The sequence below is a fragment of the Lissotriton vulgaris genome, chromosome 3_1 (genome assembly GCF_964263255.1).
Source record: "Lissotriton vulgaris chromosome 3_1, aLisVul1.2, whole genome shotgun sequence".
Taxonomy (NCBI): domain Eukaryota; kingdom Metazoa; phylum Chordata; class Amphibia; order Caudata; family Salamandridae; genus Lissotriton; species Lissotriton vulgaris.
This window is the reverse complement of record NC_141689.1, coordinates 107,751,013-107,769,742: the sequence shown is the minus strand read 5'-3', so window position 1 is coordinate 107,769,742 and position 18,730 is coordinate 107,751,013.

The window sequence follows — 18,730 nt, the reverse complement described above, 5'->3', positions numbered from 1 at the left end:
TCTAATCAATTGGCAAACAAGAAATTACCATCTTATGATTCTAGCCGCCCAAACTTTCGTGGTGGGTATATTGATCTACCGCCTGAGGCTAGTCCTTATGTCATTGTTTTAGCTGGTGTACCGATTCTCGACCCCCAAATTAAAGAGAATCACTGGTCTTTAAAAAATAAGGTCATACATTGGCTTAACACCAACAGACAGCTCCCTAACCATTTAAGAAGTCGGGTATTAATGGTACGCAGAGTACCATGGGTTGGGCCCATGCGCAAATCCATTGCTGGAGATTGTATAGTGGTGTCATTTGCTGACCCCCATACAGCACAGCATCTTTGCTCATGGGCCCCTTGTGATGAAGACCCCTCTGTTGTTGTTGTTGTTAGACCCCTCACTTTTTTCTATCCTCCTCGACAACAACAGTTTGAAATGGAGGGGCCTTGGTCAACAGTCCAAAAATCTAGACAGAGGGGACGTAGGAATGGTTGGCAAAACCCAAGCAACTGGTGGCAAGGGGTTCCTACCACCAATATGTTTGGCTGCCTGCATGAGGTTGACTGACTTGGGGGGACTGATGCCTCCTTACAGTCAGTGGAACCAATCTCGACTGTTCCGAATACCTTGCCAGTATCCAGAGGGGATTGTTCATCACCACAAATAGGCCCTAAAATAACACTGGACCGTGTTTTGCCTCCCCCCTCGACTGATGCAGGGGTTCAGGGACAACCAGAGCCTTTTACCATCAGTAGCCCGGTTAATGCAATCAAGGTGGCCTCATGGAATATAGCAGGACTGAGGGGTCGCCTGGATAACGACGATTGGGTAGATTTCATTTCTACACATGATATCGTCGTCTTCCAGGAAACTTGGTCAGTAGTCCCACTATTTAGAGTAGGCTTCCTAAATTATTTTAAACCAGCTATACACAGCCCTAGGGGTAGGGCATCGGGAGGTCTCACTATATGGCTTAGAAATTCCCTGGGCTTCAATGTTAAGGAGATCCTGGTGGAGAATGCTGACCTCCTTTGTATCTCCCTGAGTAAGGACAATTGGAAGGACATTGTCTTAATCAACATCTATGCCCGTGGTTGTCAGGGTGGGAGGAAGCAACCCATTCTTAACGACCTGGAACATCTCTTGAATGAGTATAAAACCGATCATCTTGTCTTAGTGGCTGGTGATCTGAACTGCTCATTCGAACCCATCCTGAGTCTTGCTGAGGATGTGGGGATTGATGAAGACACCGCATGGAATATCCCCCCGCTAGCTATAACTAAGGGTGTTAGGGGAACAGAGGCAGCCCTGCATTGGCTGGGGTTTTGTTTGGAATGGGGGCTAAGGGCAGCGAATGGCCGCTGTCCGTCTGACAAGGCAGGGAGTCCAACCTTTGATAATGGGATTAGTGCAAGTCGTATTGACTATATATTGGTCAATATAGAATCCTGGTCATACGTACTTCATATGACAATAGAGACCAAGCCAGAGAGTGACCACAATCCTCTCTCTCTGGGGCTCAGGGTTCCTGGATTAGGTGTCCCCCAAGCAGAGACAGCATGTGTAACATCAGACCTAGTCCTGTGTGACAACAGAAGGCGGGTCAAATGGTCAAGGGTCATAGAGGACTCAGAGCTTATCTGCCAAATAGAGAAGTTGGTCTTAGATACAAGAAATAGGATGACTGCATTATCTCCCAATGATGGGGTGGAGTCCACTACTGTTGACCTCCACGAGAAATGTTTTGTGGCCCTCAAAAAACTTCTTACAAGGCCATCCAAAAACCAGAAAGCCAACCCACACAAAGGATGGTATAATAAAAACTGCAGAGAAGCCCACATCAAACTAATAGCAGCTGTTAAAACCAGAATAACCCCTGAAATTAGGGAAGCTAGACAGTTTTACAAACACACCCTCTGGCAAGCTAAGAGGGACTGGGACGACTCGTATTGGCTAGATCTCCTTAAAGCCTGTGAGTCGTCTAACCAAGTAAAATTCTGGGAGATAGTTAGATGGGGCAGGGATTCGGATTCCCAAACCCCGGTAAATCATGTTTCGGCTACGGATTGGGTGAAATTTTTTGCTGACCAGTTTAAAGATACAAATATTGACTTGGAGCTGGCAATTGAGCCGATAGAGGAAATAATACCAATATTGCCTGGGGAAAGACTTACTTTTAGCACCTCAGACACTATACTCGCCCTTGGCTCTATCCAATCTGGTAAAGCCCTAGGCTTAGACGCCATACCAGCGGATCTTTTTAAATTGAACCTTGATCTGTGGGTCCCATATATTACAATCCTAGCAAATTCTATTGCAGCAGGGGCTAGGGTACCACATTCCTGGAAAGGTGCTGAGATACTTCCAGTTTATAAGAAAGGGGATCGGTCATTACCAAAAAACTATCGCCCCATTAGCCTGATCGATACTATTCAAAAAGTTGTATCAAGAATGGCCCAGGCAAGAATACAGGAGTGGATCGAGCAGAATAACATACTCTCCCCCATGCAGGCAGGGTTTAGATCAGGCACCAGCACCTTAGATCAGGTCTTCCGATTGACCATGCTGTATTGGAAGGTGGTTTTTTTAGGCGGTGGGGTCATCTATGCCGCCTTTGTAGATCTTAGGTCGGCATTCGACTTGGTCCCTAGGGCAAAACTATGGGAAGCCCTTAGACTTATGGGTCTCCCGCTTGAACTTTTAGAGCTAGTCAGGCGTCTACATGAGGATACTTTTGCCCAGGTAAGATGGGGGAAGCAGGGTCAGGTGACCAACAGCTTCCCAGTCCAACGAGGAGTGCGACAGGGCTGTGTGTTGGCCCCTACCCTGTTTCTCCTGTTTATCAACCAGGTGGTTGCCTTTTTTAGGGAGCTGCAAACAGACGCACCTACCCTGGGGGGTTCAAAGTATCCCATGTTAATATTCGCCGACGACACCCTGCTCCTTTCTAAAACCCGGAGCGGGTTGCAGGTAGCCCTGAATAAGTTTGCTGAGTTTTGTACAATTAATAACTTACAGATCAATGTCGACAAAACCAAATTTATGGTTTTTAATAAAAACAAACCAATCAAAAGTTCGGTAACATTAAATGGTGCCCCAATTGAACAGGTCAAAGTCATGACCTATTTGGGTGTGACTCTCGATCACCAATTCACCTGGAGCCCCCAGTTGGAGGTCTTAAAACTTAAATTTGTTCGCCTTACAGGATGTCTATTGCAAGAACAAAAAAAAACCTTGACCAAACGCATTACACCAGCGGTTAAAATTTATGAGGCCAAGGCCAATGCTGCTACCCTGTATGGAGCGGACATATGGGGCTACAAAGATCTGTCAGCATTAACCACAGCACAGAATAGGTTCTTGCGGAACCTGGTGGGGCTTCCACAATCCTCACCTATAAAACCATTGCTTTTAGATCTAGGCAGTAGACCTCTGAACGAGATGGCGCAGTATCGTCTAGTAGCTCTCTGGCGTCGCCTTTGGACGACCCCAGAGCTTAGCCTTTTTGCTCATTAATTGGGTGAGGTCAAATTGTTGTGGGGCGCTCATAAAATCCAATGGCTCCGGGAAGTTAAAGAAATCTTGTATTCAATGGGCCTCCCCGAATTATGGTTACATCCAGAATGCTCTGGGTTCCCGTCCAAACAAGAATTTAAAGATCAGTTCTGGGCTGCAAAGAAATTTGCTCTGGTCTCTCAGTCGTCAGAAAATAGCTTAACGGGACTCTTTTTAATACATAAGGTAACACCGTCCCTTGAGCCTTATTGGGACTTGATCTGCAAAACCCTCGACCGCAAGCTGTATCACCAGTTTCGGGTGGGTACTTTGCCGACCAACTCCTTCACTGAGAAGTGGGCGAAGAAGACAAGTAATAATAAATGTATTTTTTGTCCTGACAAAGTCGAAAGTATTGGTCATCTGTTCTTTGCATGCCCAGCATATCGATTGCCTCGACAGAAATGGTTGAAACCTATTTGTAAAACCTTGAATTGTGGGGGAAACCGTGAAGCCCTGTTGAAATTACGCGATTTACATGTTGAAATCTCTGTGATCTGTGTAGCCAAATTTTTGGGGTGGGCGTGGCTGATCCGTGCAAAGAAATTGAAAACTCCTTTTTAATCACTTTGGAATGATTGTATATTGATTGTGTCACACTCCTTTTATATTGGGTACTTATTTTAAAATGTTTTTATTGCTATATCATGTATGCTGTCTTTTATGAATTTTATTCGAAATAAAGACAAAATGAACTGATAATATGCCCCTGTGTTATTTAGTGAGGTTTAGTTTTGTAAGGCGTTTGCCGAGGTTGTATAATTTGTTAATGTGCACCTGTTTCAATAAAGCGGCCTTTTTCACACAAAAGCTGGTTGTGGTCTGCTCCCCCCCACCCCTCCCTCCCAATTACCCCCTTTTTTTGTTAACTAGACTTGGTTGCTACCCTTCTTTTGAGTGAGTCATTTTTCAACACTGGATAAACCCTGCGGCGGCACATGACCGCTAAGTACTTTGTGCCTCAACTATAATTATCAGGCTTTTGCCAAAAAACCTCTTTCGACACTTTAAAGAGTTAGCGCTGTAGTGCGAGAGTCGCTCCCGTTCTCAATATGCATCACACGCTATCGCTTAAGTCAGCAAAACTTGCGTACGCCGACAGTGATCAGCCTTCCTTTTTTACCACTTCCAGTAGAGTACGAATGAGGACTGGCCCTTTTACTTCGGTTGTTACATGTATACTTTAAGTAGAGCAAGGGAGCACTATATTCTTAATTGGCTTTCTTCTGACTGTTGTTGCAGGCAGGACAGGCTCTCTCTCTCTCACGGCGCTTTTAAGTAAATGTAAGCAGCAGGGACACCTCAGATGGGATAATGGCGGACTTGCTTTGCACTGCATGTCTAGGTGCAGTACCGCAAACTGCTCCTAGATGTCCCTAGTGAGCATCATAAACTACCTAAGCGAAACAGTACACAGCTGCTTTAAATATGAGGAATTATGGGGCTTACTTACAAGCCTCTTGCGCCACTTTTGCGTCATTTTTAATATGGGAAAAGTGACGCAAAAGTGGTGCAAGGGGCATGTAAATAAGCCCCCATGTGTTTAACCTCTTACGGCCGTGGTGACATCAATGGACAGCTGATGATCAACTATAACAAAACAAGCGCGCCCATGTTCAGGTAAAAGAAAACCCAATAGCCCTGACTTGTTGTAGCATATATCAGGATGCAATGACAGAAACAGCAAAATGCAAGTCGGGTGGCACCCTGTGCCAAGTACAGATTTTTAGGTTATATTTTTTTAAGCCACTTCCTTAATTAATATGACCACGCCCCTTTGAGAGACCGCCAGTTTTTTTTAATCCACTTAAAGCCCTGCATACACTCTCTCTCTCTCGCTCTCTCTCTCTCTCTCTCTCACTCTGCACTGAAGTTTGCGTGTCGGATCTCTAAAGCATGTGCATTAACCTACTAGACCTCCCTTCCAATTACTTGCACTGATAACCAAGAGGAATGTTTGTTTCTTTATATTTCAGATGCCCAATTCCACACAGGGAATAAATGTGTGGTACACACAGCGTAGTTACCAGGCTTGGAATAAAAAGCCTCTGTTTCTTATATGTACAACAAATAACGTTAGAAATGCATTATGAAAACAGAAAGATAATCAAAGGACCGCTTCTATCCCCCTTGAATTAACATCCTACTTGTACCTTAGAGTTCATCTTTAATATTTGGAAAGAGTGTGTCCTTCTACTCATGAAATGAAAAAATGTCACTCTTAAGTGTCACACATGTGGTCACTTAATGCCACTCATAAGCACCCTTAAATCATGGAAAAGTCACAAAGAAGCAATCTTAAAACTAGGCAGGTATGAGTGCCCTTCCATTTCTGGTGCTCTGCAGAAGTTTTCAGATCTCCTTAGACTTTCTTGTTGCTCAAATGGGTGTAATTTCCGTATGTATATGTTTCCCTTGTCTTCATTGCTTGATTTTGCTCACCAGAAATTGTCACTCATAGGGGTATATTCTCAAGGACTTATCGCTGAGTTAACGGCACATTATCACAGCCAAAGTGGTGAAAAATCTATCTTACCATTCACAAGCTGCTAACAGCCCATAAGACCAGTTTACCCACGATAGAGCCGGAGAAAACATTGCCACGGATGACCCCGGCAAATAACGCTAATGAGATGCAGAGTGGCCATTCCCGTGCAATAAGCAGCGAACACACCACTTCGCAGCATTCTCAACGACCAGCAAGATCGGCGATAAGATCACAAAACAGGAGATAAGGCACGTTTGCAGCAGGAAACTAACACCTGCTCTGACCTGGTGTAAAGTCCGACGACAACCCGCACCACAAAAGGAGCCCAGCACAGAGCCACACATGAAGAACAACAGGTTCCATGGTGCCAACGATCATGCAGCCTGGACACCCAAGAGGGCCACGACACCCACCGCCACCACACCTAGGACCCCTCCCCCCAGACTACCACAGAGGCCGTGCAGGCTAAGACAGCGGACCTTCCAAAAATGCACCAGCCTCACAGACCGAAAACCAGAGGATGTCATTGCCCACCACAGGTCCAAAAGGACAACCATCCTCCGCAACCTGAACATCATTGCACACAGGCTGACGGCACCAACACAGTGGATAACCAACATCACACCTCAGACAAAGCTGCGGGTTGTGCTGCATCTTTGGCCTCTGGTACCTTCCAAAGAACAACTGCCTGAGTCGGAGGTGTCCACTGCCAGGCCATCAAAATTCATCACAACTGGCCTGGTTACCATCAACAGCTTGGTACCCCTTCACCTTCACTACCCCCACACTGCGCAGGAACAGCTGGAGACCAAGCAAGGCAACTACGCCATAGCAGGCTTCCCACACGTGTTGAGGACAATCAGCTGCACACATCTACTCCTTGTGCCTGCTGCCGACACTGCACACAATTAACGCAACCGCAAGCACATGCATGCCATTAATGTGCAGGCAATAGTGGACCACCGGGGACTCTGCACCAATGTCATCGACAACTCCCCAGGCTGTGTGCATGATTGCCACATCTTCCTTCCGACAGTCCATCATCAACCGGTGCCACCAGGATGGCACCTACGGAAATGCCCTGCCCATCTGCAAGAACAAGTGAACACACCACACACCCCAACACCACAATCATGCAACTCACAACTCCGGGAATGCACACGTTGCATCCTCACATGCAACATGCCAAACAACATGCCCCCCCACCAGAAATAACTGCAACCGTGGATAGCCATGTCCATGTGCCTTCAGCCACACAATAGCAGATTGTGGGGAGAGGTTGGAACCAAGCATGTGACACATGAATGAGAATGTACACAACGCAAAGTGTGGTGTGGATGTACTGGACAGACTGCAGTATGCAGACCACATACATATCCATGTCGACATACACTGGTTGTGGCGGAAGAGTAGTGAACAGTGGACGCAACCATGTTATCCCAGCCAGTGGGCGAGATTGTGGAAATGTTGCTTGTTACGTCCCCCCTGTAAGCATGAGCGGAGTGGGCTAGACTGGGATATGCCAGGGCAGTGTAGGGGTGTGAATAAAAAGAATGTTGCACTGGGCGTGGTTCTCTTCTGAAATGCCCAACGTGTCTGCCAGGGTGGCACCTATCACCCCGCCACGAGGCCGACGCCATGAGTGGTGTTGCCTGCGATCCTGTGAGCCTGCTGCACCCAGACCCCTGGTCCCCGGACCCGTCTTGCCTGCCCCTGCGCACCCAGGTCTCACTGCTCACCTTCCGACACTGGCGTGTCTACAATAGGTGCCACCACATGGCGGTTCAATCTCCAAGCCCAAGCTCTGCGACCTTGGCAGCCTCCTCAGACCATTGCGGCCTATTTGGCACAGGCCTGCAGTACCCCTTTGGCGTTGACGTACTCCACAGCTGCCTCCGGCCTAGACTACAGTCAAGTAGGTCACACATTTGGAACTTAGTCTTGATATCATTATGGGCGAGTACATATGTTAATGACAGCCTTTATATCATGTTACACCTTTCGATGTGGTGGGAACAACTCTGGGCATAGCATTTCAACCACATCTTTCTGTGTGCCCTTTCGGACTACAGCCTTCAACCTACTCTGCGGGCCAGCACTGCGGGGACATCCGTGTACTGCCTACACTGCGGTGCAGCCGGACTCAAACAATTCCTATCCAGTCCGGAACAGGGAGGACACGGCATCGTGGCTGGCTGAACACATGCTCAGCCCTGGTGCTTCTACCTCCGTCAGCCGCAAATCTAGGTCACATGCCATTCCAATGCCGGGTGCTAGAGTTCCAGGAGAAGCTGGCTGAACAGCGCTTGGCCCGCAATGACTGCTGCCTCCGGCTTACACAGCGGCCATGTAGGTCACACATTTGGAACTTAGTCTTGATATATTCATTGCAGTGGTCACATCAATGAACGCAAGGAGAGGTGAAAGAGGAAGACCATGTTCAGTCTGGAGAGGGTTACCGTTACGGAGGTGATCGAACACCATCAACAACTGCAATGGTGCGTTGGACTCTGCATCTCAAACCAACGACGCGTGTCTATTGACCCATGCTGACCTCTGTCTCTGGCCTACACTGCGGTCAAGTAGGGCACACATTTGGAACTGAGTCTGGATTTTCCAATGGCAGAGTTCATATCAATGTACAGGCCTCATCGCAGTCTGCATCCCCTTTCAGCACCGGTGCCACTAAGTCTGTGGCCCGACATTCATAGATACTCTCTGGCTGAACTTTGGTGGCATTAGAGTCTATGGCCTGGGGGTCGGCTTCACCATCATGAAGGTGATACTGACTTGGTGGTAAAACGTGAGGCTGTAGCATTCCACTCCTCCATTTGCCTGTTTTTGCCAGCTTTTGCCCTCTTTTTCATGCCCTGGAAGGACACCTTCCACTGTCCCTCGCAAACTGACGCAACATTCACCTTGGACATCTACGAGAGCCCGCTCAACTCGCGTGGCCCTACCTCAGAGCACCTCAAGTCATCGTCCTGTGGCGGTGTGCCTGTGCCAGCCGCAGTGCATCCGGGGCCACTAACTCTGATCAGCTCAAGTCTGAGACCCTGTATAATTGAATATTGGACGGCCTCTGGGTCGATGGCCTTTGGGTCACTCTGTGAAGCTGATCGCATTTTCCTGCGGACTGCACCCCGTCTTCCTCTTCCTCTTCTCCTTGGCCTTCCCCGACTCCGATGTTCATTGCTGGTGGTCGGTGGTGCTTGTGGGGTTCGTGTTGGCCTCTGCACTCGGTCCGGGTTCATCCATGGTGCTATGCAGTTTATTTTCAGTTGCCTATTTTTTTTGTTATGCTTTAATGGTGCATTTTCCTGCATGAGGCGTGGGAATTGTATGCATGTTGCTGTTTTTAGCAGATTTGTGTAACGCGATTGGCCTCATCGCAACTTTTTGGGCGTTCGTGTTTCGTATTTTTGCGGCGTGGTGTTAGTTTTAACGTGGTCGTTTTACTCGTTACTGTGGGACTATCGCATCGTGCTGCCATTTTGAGAATTGTACGTTAACACAGCGTTATTTTCCCGAAATGTAGTGCGATATTCAAAGTTGCGTTAAGTAAAACTTGCGATTATTGACACACGTTCTTGAGAATATACCCCTGAGTTGTTGAATGTCACTCATAATTACAATGAAATTATGATAATGTCACACATAAGCAATCTGAAACCTTGGCAGCTGTGTAAAGATAGAAGACAGGCTTAACAATACACGCTCCTATTGGCCAGGTTTGACGGTTCTTATCTAGCTGGGCCCCTCTTGGCAGCTCGAAAAAGGAGAGGGGCGCCTCAGCTCTGCCTAGGCCTGGCTGACAGACGCAGATTCACTGCCAGCTCTAGGGGGACCTGGCACTGCCAGCTCTAGGGGGAGCCTGGCACTGCCAGCTCAAGGGGGAGCCTGGCACTGCCAGCTCTAGGGGGAGCCTGGCACTGCCAGATCTAGGGGGGCTGGCACTACCAGCTCTAGGGGGAGCCTGGCACTGCCAGCTCTAGGGTGAGCCTGGCACTGCCAGCTCTAGGGGGAGCCTGGCACTGCCAGATCTAATGGGCCTGGCACGACCAGCTCTAGGGGGAGCCTGGCACTGCCAGCTCTAGGGGGAGCCTGGCACTGCCAGCTCTAGGGGGAGCCTGGCACTGCCAGCTCTATAGGGAGCCTGGCGCTGCCAGCTCTAGAGGGAGCGCGGAAGCCCCTCCTTGAATCATCTGATTTACCAAGAGCAAAGACCCCTCCCTCATCACCCTTCTCCACCTGCGTATCCTCTTGTTATCCTTCTTTGCTAGAAAGCGCTGTGCAGCCTCTCCTCATTTCATCCTTCTTTGCTAGAAAGTGCCATACATACTCTCTTCATTTCATCCTTCTGTGCTAGAAAGCACAGAGCAACTTCTCCTCATTTCATCCTTCTGTGCTAGAAAGCTCCGTGCAGCGCTCCTCATTTTATCCTTCTGTACTAGAAAGCGCCGTGCAGCCTCTCCTCATTTTATCCTTCTGCGCTAGAAAGCTTCGTGCAGCGCTCCTCATTTTATCCTTCTGTACTAGAAAGCGCCGTGCAGCCTCTCCTCATTTTATCCTTCTGTACTAGAAAGTGCCGTGTAGCGCTCCTCATTTTATCCTTCTGTGCTAGAAGCGCCATGCAGCCTCTCCTCACGTCATGGGCAGGGTCGGATTGGCAAGGCGGGCATTCGGGAAACGGCCGAAGGGCCGTTGTCTCAGTGCCCTCTGTGGGCCGGTTTTTTTCTCCCCTTTTTCAGTTCACAGAGAGTGCTCTCTGCTATCTGCTCTCTGTGAACTTGGGAAGGGGAGAAAAAAAAACGGCCCACAGAGCGCACGGAAACAGAGACAGAAATGAAAGCGCTTCACTGTGTGCCATGCAGTGATTATTAGCTGTGGCCTCACTTCACCCCCTGCCCCTGAAAAGCAATCACGCCAAGGGTGGGCTGGGGAGCGGTGATTGTCTGCGAAAATCGGCCTCCCTGGGGGCCAGGTGTTGCTCAGGCCTTGAGCCATTTCCACCTCGGCCCCCCTGGGGCCCACACAGCCGAGAAACGGTGTTAATCTTAACACCTCGCCCACAGCCCCTCAGATTCAGGGCACAGTGGGCGAGGAAGAATGGGTCTGGCTGTGGGGGCTAGGTGATGTTTTGAACTCCCACCATCTTCACCTCAGCCTTCCCCCTGTCTACCATTGTGCTCCCCTGCCAAGACATTGCCCTGAGGCCTGGAGGGCTGGGGAGGGTTGATTAATTTACTAATTGCAGGGGCCATACTGCTGTTCATGTGCTCTTGAGCTAAGTAGGTTAGTAATAGCAGGGGCTTCCCTTCTTTTCAGGTGCTCCTGCACTGAAGTTCTTGAATAATTTAGTGACAGAAAGGGGCCTTGCTGTTTTTTTAGTTGCTCAGCATGTAGGCCATTGTCACCTTAGGCCTGTGTCCTGCGCAAGAACAGTATCCTCCCACTTTCATTCCTTATCTTTGCATAGGCATAGGTGGCCTAACGCCAGAGTTGCAGAGATGGGGATTCAAGTTTGAATCCCAGGGTCTGCTCAACAGCCTGTGATTCTGGGCAGATCACTTCCTCGCCCAGGCCCTTAAATAAAAAATCAGATCATGTGTACTGTAATTGGTACTCATGAATAGAACTCAAATAGCCTTTGTCTTGGGCTGAATTTACACTACATAAAACTGTCAAATGGTAAGAAAATTATAAAAAAATAACCATGTGTTCATGCTTTATGGGTACAGGGGTATTTTTAGGGTTCAGGGATAGGTTTGGGTTTTGGGGTACAGGGTATTTGTAGGGTTCAGGGATAGGTTTGGGGGTACAGGGGTATTTTTGGGATTCAGGGATAGGTTTGGGTTTTGAGGTACCGGGGTATTTTTAGGGTTCAGGGATAGGTTTGGGGTTTGGGGTAAAGGGGTATTTTTAGGGTTCAGGGATAGGCTTGGGTTTTAGGGTGCAGGGTGTATTTTTAGGGTTAGGATGGGTTATGATTATGGGGTGCAGGGGTATTTAAAGGGAGCATGGTGGGATTAGTTTTTAGGGTATTGTACAACTTTTTCTGGTTGGTTGTGTTTTGTTATCATGCATGTGGGCCCCAGAACGTGCTTCAGAGTTGGTGCTACATAATGTGTCTTACACATGGAGGACATGCGAAAAATTGTGAGGGATTGTTACACGGTTGGAATATTTAAAACCAATAGCACTAGTTGTTTGCAGGTCTCTTGTACCATGATTCAGAGAACAGAGTGTGTGTATTGCTTCTTCTATATAAGGAGGAAATTATTAGATTTCCTCCAATGGAATGGTGAAAATCCTCAGAACATCGCATTGGTTTTCATTGTTGCTGAAAGAATGGCATAAGTAAACATAACTAAAGCTACAATTGCAAACACAATGCCCGTATGGTTTATTGTGATATTGTGTGCTAGCTCACAAAACAACAACCAAATCACCCTTACCACTAAAAATGTGAGAAATAGGCAAGTTGCACACAGAATTCCACGTCAAATGTTGTTGCAATTTAATGTACACAATTTACCCAAGGAATGATTTTGCAGCATTATTCCAGATTGTATTACATTATGATATAGGCCTGAACATAGGTGCTCACAAACATTTTGCCAGGAGCAACAACATCTGGTCTGAGTTATGACCAAGAGCTATGTTGATACCAGATGAGTTGCAGTTGGGGGTAAGGTGAGTGTAAGGGAAGTGAGGCATATACATCTAGTTTCTGAATTGCACAATGTGATACCAACAACTTGGCATTAATACTGGTTTCGTATCTTAATCAGATCATGTGATCCTAGGCAATTGTTTTATTTCACTTTCCGACCTCTTTCTTCATCACATATGAAGAACTCGAAATACATGACATCAGTATGGGTGCTGTACAAAACCTTCTCCTGTGTGAATGAATGACACAAACAGGATGTTTTATGTTGTCTAGGCAAAGAAGTGGAACAGAGGAAAAGAAAAGGGGGTGCTGAAAAATTACGAGAGAAGAAAAGAAGACGGCTTGAAGAAGAAGTGAAAGAAAACAAGAAAATTTTCAACATGTTTACAACGCAGACCAAAAAGCTGTATCACAATGCCTGTACTACAGCAGCGGGTCCTCTCTCTTTAGGTGCAAATGTTTTGGCCATTACTTTGACAGAAGACTCCACTTGCAAGCAAATGATAGAAGAACATGATTGTGAAAGAATGGCAGATATGTCAGAGGAAGCAGGAGTCCTGTCTATTGATGCAACTAAAGGTGTCACTGGCGAGCAGGACTTACAAATCAGTACTTCTGCAATACTTGGAACAAATGTGGAGGAAGCAACCGAATCTAGTGCAAAGGCCACTCCAGCAGACGAAGAAACCAAATCCACTGTGTCAGGGAGATCTGCATCCATCTTATTACATTTGCCAGAAGCTGGGATCCAAGATAAGACGGATACTCAAGGAAAGGACCAGACACAGTTAGTTGACCTTTACTTTCAACGGCCAACGCATGACCAGCTTTCTGCATTCTTTCACTATCACCCAATCCAATCTTCCAAAAGTCAACAGTTCAATGGGCAGTTGGCATTCATGAGGAAAGATGGGAGTACGCGACACTAGTTAAGCTTTTCAAAAATCCAAAAAGCTTTCTTTTGCACAGTTTGCTTGGCATTTAGCAAATGTGAAGAAAGTGGGCCTTTTATTCGAGGGGTGAAAAACTTTAGGCACGTGTACATGCGCATTACAGAGCATGAGGCATCCCAATTCCACAAAAGATGCACTGATTCGTATATGATGACAATTTCTGGAGTTGACATAACCACTCTCCTCTTCTCTCGGCAGACAACTCGTGCAGTACAAGTCAGAAAGAGGAGAGAAATATTGGAGCGTGTGGTTGAAGTTATTAAACTGATTGGTAAAAGGGGGCTTAGCTATCGGGGGAAATCAGAGTCTGTGTCTGAGTTGGATAATGATTTAATGGATCATGGGAACTTTCTGGAGCTCATCCTTCTGCTGTCAAAATATGACCAACCTCTTAAACAACACATTGAGTCTCTCACTTCCAAAGCAAAACAGAAAGGTGGTCGTGGTGCATCTGTGACATTCATGTCAAAGACCACAATTGGTTATGTAATAGAAACAATTTCCAAACTGATAAAAAGACACATTGCTAAAGAAATAAACGATGCAGGTATGTACTCAATCCAGATAGACTCAACTTAAGATATAAGTATTACTGACCAGTGTTCCATTATCATCCGATATGTCACAGACACTGTACATGAACGCCTAATAGCAGTCAGAAATTGCACTTTGTCAACTGGAAAAGGATTGTTTGAGTTGGTACAAACTGCAATTCAACAAAATGGTCTTGACATAGCTAAGTGCATTGGAAATTCGACTGATGGTGCTTCCAACATGCAAGGCCAGTACAATGGACTCAGTACTTGGCTAAGCAAAGAATCTCCAAATCACATACACGTCTGGTGTTATGCACATGTGTTAAACCTTGTCCTTATTGAGGTGACCCAAGCATCTACAGCGTCCACCTCTCTCTTTGGACTGCTACACTCTTGTGCAGTCTTTCTCCGGGAGTCATATAAGCGGATGGATGTGTGGCGTGAGCTGGCAAAGGATAGCCGGACAGTCCAGATCATTGGAGAAACAAGATGGTGGGCAAAAGATGCTGCTCTCAAGAAAGTTTTTGGCTCTTTCAATAACCCTGCCAATGCTATGTTTATTGATTTGGTCAAAGTCCTTCATAAGATTTCATCTGACAATCTTAGATTTATTCCAAATGTACGGTGCCAAGCCTTACAATTTGCTGAGGGACTATGTAAATTTCAAACAGTCCTAACAGCCCAATTGTATCTTCACATTTTTGCTTCAACCACACCACTGTCTAAGTATCTCCAAACAAGTGGAATGGATATCCTGCAAGCACAGAGAATGGTGTCAGACACTGTAAAACTCCTTGCCACAGATTCCCGCAATTTTGATGCTGTGTACTCTGCTGCCACAACATTTTCAGAGTGGGCCAACAAAGGTTTAGCATAATACAGTAATGGACCAAGTTATTCAAAGTCTGACCACTCGTTTCAAGACACACTTCACTTTGGCAGCAGATATAGCATGCCTAGACCCAAAGAACTTCAATCAGACTCTCCCAGGTAATGCTCTTATGAGACTTTGCTCCTTGTTGCAAAACATAGATAGCTCAATAAATGTGCAGACTTTGCAGGAAGAACTTCAGGATTTTGCTGCTAAATGGTCAAATTTAAAAAGGACACTACCTGAAGAGTACGACAGAGAAGACCAGATTAATGAAGACAAACCACTTCAAGTAGAAGAATTTGACAAAAAACCTGAGGCTGGGCCAACAAAGTGCAATACTTGCCGTGACTGTGCTGTCTGTTGTTACTCTATCTTGAAAAAATACCTTCTTTTCAGCAGTGCCTATCGGCATTTGTATTTGGCATTCAAATATGTCTTGACCTTATCCTGTACACAAGTAGCCTGTGAGAGAAGTTTTTCCAAACTGAAGTGCATCAAAACCCGCCTAAGAAACCAAATTGGTCAGGAAAACCTTGAAGCCTTTATGCTCATGTCAGTTGAATGGAATGTGCTGTCTCAGTTGAAAACTGATGACATTATTGACTTTGTTGCAAAAAAAAGTGCATTGCTGCAGGATCTTTTGATTGAGTAATCCTCAGTCTCCCCATGCCCAGAATTTAAGGCAGCAACAGATATGAATAAAACTGTGTTTTTTGTATATAGACATCACCTGCTGACTGTGAAATAAATGTATGACTAGATTGTACAGATACATTTTTTCAGCATTCTTTACACCCCAGACTGCCTTTTCCTCGTTTGTGAATTCTTACTTTTATTACATGTTCTATTCCCAGAGATTCCAGTCTTACCCTTTCTCCTTGACTTTGTACTAGATTTCTGGTTTATGTGATCAGGGCCGGACTGGCCGTTGTGGGCACCGGGCAATCCCCCGGTGGGCTGCAAGGGTGGGGGCCGTTTTTGTTACACAGCCGTTTTTGCAGCAAAGCTGCAAAATCGGCCGTGTAACAAAATCGGCCGAAAACCGGCACTAGCAAAGAGCTCGGTCGCACCCCCAACTTTCCCTGGGGGCTGGCCGAGCACTTTGCCAGGGCCGGTTTTGGTTCCCAGTCCGGCCCTGTATGTGATGATTAGAGTCTAGGACATAGCTGGTTAGGAAAGAGTATCCAACGACATTGTGCAGGGCGTTAAGACTGCAAGTAAGTATTCAGTTATCTGAACTGCAGTGCTCCTAGTCTTTACCAATGTTACTTGCTCTGTAAGCTTTAAAAGGCTTCATTTACTAAATATTTGTCTACAAATTAGACCTCAAAGAGTAACCAAATGGTGTTTCATGAAAGGGCATGCCCCTCGAATGTGGGCCACGCCCCTTAAATATAGGCCACGCCCCTTAAATGTAGACCACGCCCCTTAAATGTAGGCCACGCCCCCTTAATGTGGGCCACTTTTTCGTCAGTGCCCGGGCCAAATTGTGATCCCAATCCGACCCTGGTCATGGGGCCCACAGCAGGCCGGGGATCTATGATTGGACTCGGTGACCGTGTGAAGGGAGTCGATCTCGGGTCACACAGTGGGCGTGAGTGTGTAGCGTCACCGCCTGCCCACAATCCTTTGCGAAATATCTGCATATAAAACCTCATTGTATTTGCCTTTCATCCCTAAAACTATGGATAACTATTTCAATGAATCCTGTGTTCGTAAATTATCTTCTGTATTCTTGTTCCAAACTCTCTTTTGTTGATCGGCAAAAGTTTCAGCCTCGCCCTAAGCTTATCAGGCGATAGTATTTGTGGTTCACGCAGCACCGATGTTTCTAGATCGACATCAAATTCTCGTAAAACATTCTATCGTTGATCACCTGCACTGCGTGATACTATCGCATCTGGTCGCCATTGAGCTTTGAAAATGTTCAGGTTTAACATGTATCGTATATCGTGCAAAGTAATCACCATTGCAAATATAATGTTTAACATCATATCATGGAATGCCCGAGGAATGGGCTCACAAGTGAAAAGAGCGTCAGTGTTTGAGCTCTGCAAAGTACAAAAAGGGGACATTATATGTTTACAGGAATGTGCAATTCCCCACTCCACGGACTACAGTCACATATCCAAATATTGGGAAGAAGGCCCCTCCAAATGGTCTGGGGGTGGAAACAAGAATGCTGGAATAGGCATTCTCATAAAAAACAAAGAAATGTCAATCCTTGATACTAAAATTATACAGCCAGGCAGGGCTATGATGGTCACCATACAATACAGAAACACCACCTTTAAGGTCTGTAATATTTATGCACCAACCGACAAGAATGAAAGAATGTCCCTGTTTGAAATGCTCCCACTTTTTATTGCAGGTGCAACCCCAATGGTGTTAACAGGGGATTTCAACTGCATCATAAACCCCACAGACAGATGTGGCAAGAAAAATTGTTACGAAATTGATAAGTCTGCAAAATGTCTCAAAAACATGTGTAAAGATCTGCAACTGTCAGATACAGGGGCAACATCAGGGTCAAAACAAAGGTTCACATGGGAAGCAGAAAGTGGCAAAGTCAAATCAAGAATTGATTTCATTTTCACCTCTAAAAATATAAAAGCAAGGAATTATGAAACAAACGAGAGTGGTATGTCAGACCACCAAATCTTGAAAGCAACCGTTGAAATCTCAAACATGTGTCAAATGGGGAGGGGTGTGTGGAAAATGAACACCTTGTTATTACAAGAGGAAAATATATGTAAAAATTACAGTGATATGTACAACAACTTAAAAACCAGAAAGGAAAGTTTCCCATCCTTAGCAGAATGGTGGGAAGAGGTAAAAAAACAAACAAAACTTTTTTTCAGAAAACAGAGCATGATCAAAAGCAAGGAAAAGTTTCAAAAATTTGATGAAATACAACAAAGAATGGTCACACTAGAAAACCTGGAAAGGGGTGGAATGGAAGTAGGGGAGGAAAGAGAAAAAACAAAAACAGAACTGAAAGAATGGCTGAAACAACGAGGGAAAGAACACATTTTTAACTCCAGGGTCAAGATCTTTGAGGAAGATGAAAAGTGCTCAAGGTTCTTTTTCAAAAAGGCACAGCAAGTGCAAAAGGTAATGAATGAACTGAAAGACACAAATGGACAAACACAAAAGGGCACAGAGAAAGTAGGGAAAATAACAACAGCCTTTTTTTCCCAATTGTACAAAAAAGAGCCATCAGATATAAGTGCATGTGAAGATTTTCTAGGGTCTTTGCAGAGCTCTTTATCCCAAGAGGAACAACATTTTCTAACCACCCCCATTTCAGGAGAAGAACTCTTCCAAATCATTCAGGAAGCCCCAAAAGGATCAGCCCCTGGGCAAGACGGCCTTCCATGGGAGTTTTACAAAGCTTTCTGGGGGCTTATTGCAAAGGATTTTTGGAGTCTGTTGAAAGAATGCTTGGGAAAAAATGTTTTACCCCCCTCCTTTCCACAGGGCATCATCAAACTGCTGGAGAAAAAGGGGGACAAGCTGGACATCAACAATTGGAGGCCAATCACCCTCTTGAATGTGGACAGTAAGATCCTAAGTAAAGTCCTGGCAGGAAGATGCAGAAAGGTGCTGGCCTCCATCGTGCACCCAGACCAAACATGTGCGGTCCCAGGAAGGAAAATC